This window comes from Elgaria multicarinata, chromosome 8, assembly GCF_023053635.1.
Source record: "Elgaria multicarinata webbii isolate HBS135686 ecotype San Diego chromosome 8, rElgMul1.1.pri, whole genome shotgun sequence".
Lineage (NCBI taxonomy): Eukaryota > Metazoa > Chordata > Lepidosauria > Squamata > Anguidae > Elgaria > Elgaria multicarinata.
The window spans coordinates 67,751,402-67,757,401 of NC_086178.1; positions in this window are offsets into that span (position 1 = coordinate 67,751,402).

Genomic DNA, 6,000 nt, shown 5'->3' on the forward strand with positions numbered 1-6,000 from the left:
ACAGCAAGATTAAAGAAAAGGAACTTACTTCACTTGGCTCCTGAGAAAGCTCGTCATTTTGAAATGTGGATGTTTAAAGCAAGTCTTCTGTGATGTTTTCTTCATCATTTCAGCTCCATGCAAAACCATTACCTTTGTTTTGAAAGTGAGAAATAGAAATTAAGTATGCAGTGCTAATTTTTGATCTGCTTCCTATGAAGTAGACCTCAGAACAGGAGGTGGGGGTTCTGCTTGCCAAAACAAGCTCCACCCACCTCATATTAAGAAATAAATTGCTATTAAGAAGAAAGAGGCGGACACTGGTCATGGGGTATGACTTGGTCACAATTTTATATATTTACGGTGTAGGCATGATTGAATTAATTAACTCATAAAATGGTGTGGTGTGGGAAAGAAAGCCATTCCTCCAATTCTCATCCATCTGGGGAGCTGGCCTGGCTCTCTATGGCACCAGAGCTGTCCCCAGGTTTTTGAGGGCCCTTGGACAACACACCCTCAATTGGTCTGCTTCTCTCAATGAATCTGCCTTCTCACCACTATACGCAACTGCTGCTATTGCTCCTCCTGCTCTTTCTCATTATTGCTACCACTTGCTTGCTTGCCAGGCCAGAGAGCCAGTTGGCAGTGGCATCTACTATTACTCCGTCTCACCAGGCCGGAGCAAGACACAGGTGAACAGATCGCACTGCTGAAGAGGAGGAGCAAGTCCAAGGAGCCATGCCAGTGTGCCCCCTGCTGTATTGTGGGCCCTCAGCAGGTGCCTGACAGTGCCCATTCTTGATGCTCGTCCTACATGCCATAAATGGCTCTTTGGAAAGTCAGCTCAAGCCTGAACTACCCACTTTGTTAAGTTTCAAATGGGACTCATATGTTTCCCAATTCCAGCACTTGCCCAAAATCTGCTGGCTAGTCCCCTCCCCCCTTGCTTTCAGTTAGCAGCCCACCTGACTTCATTTGCAGCAGCAATACTAATAATAATAATAATACTAATACTAATAATAGTAATAATAATAATACATTTATTTCTTGCCTGCCTCTCCATTTTGATCGAGGCAGGGAACAACAGTAAATATAAAATACATAAACCTGAATCAAAACATAATATACATTGTTAAAACATCCTTAAAACTTCTTAAAATTCCACTGGATAGGCCTGCTGGAAGAGATCAGTCTTTATAGTTTTCTTGAATGCTAATAGACTGTTAAGTTGATAAATCTTCTCCTGCGGGCCATTCCATTCTTTGGGCTTTAATCTCCCCCTCTTTGCCTTATGATCTACCTGCTGAGCATCATCATTATGCAAAATCAACTTTGATGATTGGAGGGGAGGGTTCTGTCTGTTCTCTCACTACTGATTGGATCAAAGTGCTCAATTGGAGAATGGAAGATGTCTGTGAGGAGTACATGTATGCGTGAGAAGAAACTGTTGCTCACACTTCTACGGAGAACTGCTTAACGAACTATAAGGCTGAAAAGTGGCATACGGACATTTTTTGAGATGAAGAAAGAAACATCTGCAAATATATATATAATAAAGGAATTGCACCTACTGGGTAAAATGTTGCTTGTTTCTATATTTTAGTGCAAGTGAAAATTTCTTCTGAATCTCAAAAGATGAATCTCAGAAAGACTATGAATAGTTGGATAATTCCTTGGAAGCCAATCAGTTATGTAGGGCAGAGATGGGGAGTGTGTGGCCCTCTAAATGCTTGATTTCAACTCCCTCATCAGCAGAACCAATGATGAGGGATGTTGGGAGTTGTAGTCTAATGACATCTGGATGGCCACACCTTGTCCACCCCTGCCCTACACAATTCATTAACTTTGTTCCAACTTGTTTCTTTGAATTGAACCTCAACTGAAAACTCTGTGGACCTCTAAAAGTGAGTTTAGAGAGTGTGCCATGATTTAAAGGGGCATGCATTCATTTCGGCCTCCTTGTTCTTGCATCTGAGCAACTTAGAAACATTTCAGATATCGGGCTGCTTCCTCCAAATTTTAAAGAGGAGCATTTATTTTGTCACCGTGCAGAGTATGGATATGGTATGAACTGCTGAATTGAAACTCCAGTGTAAAGATCAAGGGGAGTGGAAGTTTTTAAGAGAGGGAGAGGGAGGGAGAGGAAAAAGAAGTCATTTCTGTACGCAGCAACATATTCCAGACATGTTAATATTTTACTTGCTTCCAACAGCTGACAAGACTTGCTAAGTAAACATTGATTTCACAGATATTAAATGTCATCCCATGCCCAGAGGTTCAAATCTTCTCCAGCAGGTGATCTTTGTCTCTCCCTCACAATGGTTCACAGTTAAACTGGCTTGTAGCTCACCACCACAGTGTATCAACTTCATCCCACCTACACTTTTGTTCTGGTTTTCCCTCGAATTATCCCACTTCAGTTATATAGCATTTATATAGCGCATGAAAGCTTGCAAACTTACACCTCTGCTGTAGCATGTTGGTGTGATCCGTTGAGGTTCATTCGCACACCTTGTTGTCCCCACCCCCCAGATCTCCTTTGTACCTCCCCCTACAATTTATTGGTTGTTTGAAGTGGGACAACTCCCCCTTGGAAAACAAGGTCTTGCACTGTGATTTGCTTCTCTTGTTACTTAACACCATGCCCTCAGAGCTGCTGCTGAGTACCAGTGTTTTATTCAGGAGCATCCAGGCATTGACGGAACAAGAGCCCTGACAGTCCATTCACTCTGCAACACTAACTGGCCCCATTCACACATATCTGATTGCAGCTGATTTTCTGGGTGAGATCCCATGCTGTTCAGGAGTGTGTGCATGAACATAAAAATTACATGGGTAAGATCAGTAACGTGGGTCTTTCTGAAACTATCCCTGCTTGGATGGGATAAAGAGCACTGATCACACTCAGTTTCCTCCCTGTGTTTATCATTCCCCCATTTTGCTTTTTTCCATCTCTGCTTCCCCGTTTGTGTCTCCTGCCATCCCCCACTTAGCTTCTCATGATCAAAGGAATGGAACTGCACCCCTACCCCTAATATCCTTGGTATTAGTGAACTACCAGGAAAAGGGTTTAAGGGGGATTTTAAAAATCATAAAAAAATCAACGGATGACCCAATCAGATTCGAATTTGGTATGCTGAAAGCCCTCCTTAATAGCTATTACTGTGCCAATTTTGATCTCTTTACCTATAAAACTTACACAGATGTAAGCATTTGTTTAATTTTCATTTTAAAAATCCCTTAAGTTCAATTGATTAATCAACTCCTATCACCTGCCACTGTAGGTTACATTGTGTTCCCCTTGTCACACACTTCCAATCAAGAGAGAAAGGGGAGGGGGAGAAGCTTTGCAGCCCCGCCTCTATGATGTTACCAATGTGCTCCCTCTCGCTTCCCCCACCCCCAAAGCAAGTCATATAGCAAAGGTGGAGGATCCAAAGTACAGTAGACCCAGGAGCCAGGAAGCAGGAGGAGGAAAGGATATGAACAGGAATTTAAAAACACCTGTTGGAGAAAAGGCATGCCTCTCTCTTTCGTCAGCAATACTGCCCCTTGAAAACACATAGATTCAAAATGAGTGATGAAAATACAAGTTGCAGTTTGAACGGGGTGTTTTCACATAACAGGAAGAACCAGACTTTCTGCACACCAAAAATACGTCGCTTGGAGTGGGGAAAGAACAGCGATCACAGCAGGACATGGTCCGCGTCATGGGAGTAATTAGCATGGAATTTGCCCCAAGAGCAGATTATAAAGTTGATGTCATCTGAGTTCTTTGAATGGAATTCGCCCTGACAGCAGACTATAAGGCTGGTGTAATAAAGCTCAACGTGTCAGCCATGGGCTGGCCACCAAGAGTACAGCATATGCTGTAAATAATCCATGCTAGAAAGCAGGGGGGCTGCAGACGAGATATTATAAGAGCTTAATATCTTGAAATTCAAGGAATGCTATCCATACATTAGTTATGAACATAAAACCCTGCCAGTCTCAATCACACCAATAATCTGTTGTCTGAAAGCATATAGTATGCAGATAATGGGCTGGCTCCAAGATCTGCCTTCTGTTGATGGAAAGTGCCTCTACCCGATTTTGGGGGATCTCATCTCCACACTCACATCATAGCACAACCAATTCATCAGGGTCCCCCAATACTTTGTAGCATTTTCAGGGTGCTGGAGGGAGCATGCCATGGGGATCAAGGGGCTTCCACCAGTCTAGTTGCATGCACCTAAATCTGGATCCAACCCACAAATTCCAGATCTCCAAGCCTTCAGTGTGCCCAACATATTTACATTTTTTCCAGCAGTTGCCAGCACACTATTTGTGTTCATTCTGTATCAGGACAGTCCTAAATTCAGTAACTGTACCCCTTTAAACACCTTGTAATATCCATAACAATAAAAGAGGATGTCTGTCTGTCAGCACCATAGCAACAAGACTGTCAGACCTAGATACCTGAAATTAGGGATGTGCTCCGCTTCTAATCGGACCGGCGAATTAGAAGCGGAGCAGGGTGCTTCGCCTCCCCTTAAGGCGGAGGTGAAGAGGATTGGGGGGCCGGCGGAGCGTGGCAAAGAGGATCGAGGTGAAGGTGGATCCTTCGCTTCGATCCGGAGCTCTGCCGGAAAGGTAAGTGGGGTTTACCGGGCCCTGCCGCTGTCGCCCATGCGGCGACAGCGGCAGGGCTCGGTAAACCCCCCCTCCTCTCCCTTACCTGCCTCCGTCCGCGGTCCGTCGGCTTCTTCAATTGAGCCCGCAGTTCAACCAGGAAGTCTAGGCCGCACTTGCGGCCCAGACTTCCTGGTTGAACCGCGGGCTCAATTGAAGAAGCCGACGGACCGCGGACGGAGGCATGTAAGGCCCCCCTCCCCCTTGGTCCCTTATCGGGCTCTGCCGCCATCGCCGCATGGGCGGCGATGGCGGCAGGGCCCGGTAACCACCCCCCCGCCCTCCTCTCCCGGCCCCACTCCCCTCCTATGCGGAGCTCCGATTCAGAGCCGGAGCTCTGCAGCGAAGAGGAGAGAAGTATGGGCGGAGCGGAGCAGGCCGATCCGAAATTTTCGGATCAGCCCACAGGGCAGAGTGGGGGGTTCGTGCACACCCCTACCTGAAACTATGCAAAATAACAAGAATCTAGGGGTGTGCTCTTTGAGGTTTTTTGACGTTTAAAACTCATTAATTTGTCTTATTTAAATTTGTGTCTGTTTGAAGCCTGCAATACCATTTTCATTCACTAGGTGGCAGAGTCCCCTAACCAGCACATGTCTTGACTTATTTCATTTATTTCAGAAAATGATTATACTGCTTTTCCAAAAAATTTTTTAAAAAAATTAACCCCCCAAAGTGTTTCACAAAATAATACAATAAAATAAAATCAATCAATAAAACACTAATAGTATAAAATATCGAATTAATATAACCAAAGGTAGGTGGCAAAGTTAGTAGTCAGGAAAATGCCCAAGTAAACAGATGTGTCTTAAGTTGTCAGCAAAAACATTCTACACTTGGAGCCCACCCGATCTCCATTGGAAGATCATTCCACATATTGGGCCCCACAATGGAAAAGGCCCTCCTCTGGACCACAACCAAGTGAAATTTGAAGCTAGGGGCAAATAGTCTAAGGGATCAGTTATACTGCTGTCCCCTTTTGCCTGCTGTAGGGCACCTCCCTCAAGGAATGGTGTGCACAGATCCCTCCATCAGGGGGCTATAGGGGTGCCCCATGGAAGAGGTAGTCCGTAGGAGTGCCAGCAGGTATGGCTTCACTCCAATCGGGCTGTCAAAATGTGTCCAACTCTGATAGCTGCATAAATTTGCTTGCAGCCTTCATTGAATCAACATAAGACTATTCCCACCTGTGTGAAGCCAGGTGTATTCACTAGGATTTTTATAAAATCTCACTGGCTTCCCTCTCTGAAGTGATCTTCACACATGATGTTTTAGGTCAGGGGTTCTGAACCTCCTTCAAGGGCTGATTTCAATTTTGGAGACAGTCTTGGGCACCACATTAAGTGGTGG